Source organism: Phalangium opilio, unplaced genomic scaffold (assembly GCF_054372755.1).
Source record: "Phalangium opilio isolate 3A_F unplaced genomic scaffold, DU_Popi_V2 ptg000063l_1, whole genome shotgun sequence".
Classification (NCBI taxonomy): Eukaryota; Metazoa; Arthropoda; class Arachnida; order Opiliones; family Phalangiidae; genus Phalangium; species Phalangium opilio.
The window spans coordinates 9,077,228-9,080,912 of record NW_028324180.1 but is presented as its reverse complement, the minus strand read 5'-3'; positions in this window follow the sequence as shown (position 1 = coordinate 9,080,912).

Below are 3,685 nucleotides of genomic sequence, written 5' to 3'. Positions count from 1 at the left end.
GATGCATTCCCAACGAATGAATGAGACGCCCTTAAAGCCTTGGGTTATTACAGACCTTGATGGTATTATAAAGTCTGGGCATTGTACGTGTATCGCAGGCCTTGATGAATCATGCTCACACATAGCGTCTCTGTTATTTTATATCAGTTATGGTGTTGAGTTGTTTGAAAAGAAGACTGTCACAGGAGAAAAGGCGTATTGGGTTGTGCCAACAACAAAGGAGGTGAGGTATGTTCCTGTCAGTGACATGAACGTAGATTCTGCATTAAGTCAAAAGAGGAAGGCGGATTTAGTGTTAGAAAAAAACATTGAACCTCCAAAACCAAAATCATGCATATTGGTGCAAAACTTTGTGCCAAAAGCGACAGCTGAGAGCCATAGCAAACTAGCTGAAAAGCTACACAAACATGGTGTACATAGTGCGTATTTTAGGGTTGATCGTAAATATCAGCAACCATACATTCCAATATGTTTGACTAAAAACTATCCCATTGTTCTGACGGAACTGTTTGACGAATCCAAAGTAGAACTGCCTCTTTTGGAACTTACTAACTACTGTCAAACAATAAACATTCAATTCACACTTGCTGAAGCTGAAAAAGTAGAAAGGGAGACCAAACTTCAGGCCAACAGTAAAATATGGCATAAATTCCGAGCCGGAAGAATTACGGCTTCAAATTTTTATCAATCCTGTCACACAAACCCGCAAAATCCATCAATTTCCTTGATAAATAATATTTGTTACCCAAACGCCAACACATTTGAGAATGAGGCCACACGATGGGGGAAAACACATGAAAAGACCATGATCAACGAGTACCAACGCATTATTAAAGAAAATCATGTAAACTTTAAGTATGAATCAGCTGGTCTTTGCCTGAATGTTGATTATCCTCATCTTGGAGCATCGCCAGACGGGTTTGTCAGCTGTGAGTGTTGCGGTCGCGGATTAATTGAAGTTAAATGCCCTCATTCGTTAAAAGACAAATCTTATCGGGCTGGGTTGGAAAAACAACAATTCTGTTTAGATTCCCAATTCAAGTTAAAGACTAATCACATGTATTATTCTCAAGTACAGGCTCAATTATTTGTCACTAACAGAAATTGTGCAGACTTTTGCGTATGGACCAATGTTGATTTTAAAATCAACAGGATCTATCCAAATGAACCTTTTTTCAACACGGAACACGAAAAAGCCAACCTATTTTTTAAAATGGCAATTTTACCTCAATTAGTTGGTAAATTCTACACCAAAGACCCGTCGCTGAAAGAAAATGTTAAACGAAAACCAAGGGGCTCGAGAAATAAGGCCTTTAAATCAACACTGGATGAAAGTGCAAATCGTGAAATATCTCCGCTCAAAATAGGACATCCGAATGTATGTCCAAATCCAACACGTGCAATATTATCTCCGCTCAAAATAGAATATCCTAATGTAAATCCAAGTCCAACTCGCGCAATATTATCTTCGCTCAAAAAAGGACATCCGACTGTATGTCCCAGTACATCAAGATCTGATTTAAATTCTGTGGTTCCTGCAAGTAAGAGGGGAAAAACAGAAACAACTAATGTTAAGCTAACTTCTGTGATATCTGAGCCATCAATCAAAATACAGATGGAGGAAGAGAGAACCGACGAAGATGGTTTGTGGTGTTATTGCCAACAAAAATCTCATGGAAAAATGATCTTTTGCGAAAGCCCAAACTGTAATTTTAAGTGGTTTCATATTACTTGTTTAAATATGAAAAGAATTCCCAAGGGAAAGTGGTTTTGCAAGGAGTGTATTAAAAGTAAACCAACAGTTGTAAAACGTAGACTTAAAATGTAAATGTAGCTTCTAAATTACCTTGAGTTCCTAAAAGTGATAATTTTATTTGGAAATAATACATGATAATGTTAATTAAAAGTTCCTAATTTACACCGTAAAACATTTCTCGCCTCATGAATACAACTAGGCACATTGTTATATGAAATATTTAATATAGAGTCATTTTAATCAGTGGGAACAACTGAGGGAGTTAAATTGGTCAAGGCGCAGCAAACTGTACAAATTTTATCAATGGTCGATACATTTTCATTGGGAGCACGCCTTAAAAATTCGGTAGGAATTTGCGTATGCAAAATTCTATATTTTTGTCGCAATTCTCCAATTACTCTTCCTACGTGGATTCTGACGTTTGCCAATTTTCTTGTAGCTTCTACATCAAAAGGATCTAATTGTTTCTTCCCATTAAGAAAACTAGGGTATTTAATAGTTGCGCAGTAAAATCCCACAGAATCATCTATATTAAATCCCCTATCTGCGAGAACAAGGTCACCTGGTATAAGTTTATCTAGCATACCCGAACATTCTGTCAAGTGTTTATCGCTTACTCTGCCACCCCACCCCTTTGATATAAAACTAATAGAACCCTGTGGTGTTATTCCGATTAGAAATTTAACTGTATTGTGATGTTTGTAACTAGAAAAGGTTTCTGCTTGATCCTTAACACTAGACGGTTTATCTGAGAAAACTTCAAAGCAGTCAATTATTACAGCACATTTTTTACCAAATTTCTCACGGAAACACGTCGGCATAGTCGTTTGAAGCTCATCCCGTTCTGGCCATTTTATAAATCTGTATAGACGATTATACAACGCGTTAAGGCAGTTGTAGAAAATTCTACCGACAACTGCTTCAGAAATGCAGAATCTATAAGCTATATCTTTGTTACTAGGGGATAGTCTAAGTTTCATAACTGTTAGAATAAATTGTTGAAAGGGGCTCAACTTAGAATTTTTAAAGAGATATGGCTCTATTTCCTCAACTATGTCTATTAGATATTCGTAAGAAGTCAAGCCAGTAAAAAATAGAATTTTGCCAGGGTCCCCACGGAAACAAGAAGGGGTAAATTTTAAGCTATCCAGATTTTCTTCTATATTTTTTATATGTAAATTTAGTTTATCTATTTGCTCCAACTGATACTTTATAATTTCACTAGCTTGCACAATTTCAAAGTTCAGGTTTTTGATTACTTCTTTACACTCATTCAACTTAATTTCCACAGATTCCAATTCAAATTGGTAACAAACTCTAAAACTTGTTTGAATAATGGATTGTCTAATATTCAAATGTTCAGTTTGAGATTCTTGCGAAGAACTAGAATGCAGCGTTTGAGTTTCTCGTGTGATATGAGTAGCATTTAGTTCCGTTTGAGTTTCTTGTGAAGAACTAGAATGCAGGGTTTGCGTTTCTCGTGCGATATAAGTGGCATTTAGTTCCGTTTGAGTTTCTTGTGTCAAATAAGTAATAATGGGTACTGTTTCAGTTACTATGGAACGTTTTCTAACAGGCAATTCAATTTCAGTGTTAACGGAGTCTTGTAAATGTGACAGTTGTAAAGCAGTGTTAATATTCTCAACATATGACATTGTAAATGATTATCAGAATATTCTAAAGTTGGCACAGATGTGCCATCAAACGATTTCTCGAAAAACACTGTCGAATCCACTATTGATAAGGTGGTATTAGTATAATTTCAATATTTTCGTAACACTTTAAAAAAATTCATCTTGCCATACTGCGGCCCCAAGTTAGTTTTTTTGGAATGAGGTGCAGACAAGGCTATGGGTGTGGATGAAGCTATAGGTATGCCTATTCTTTTTCGTTGATGTTTTGTAGGCTTCGATGATAACGAATCCTGCC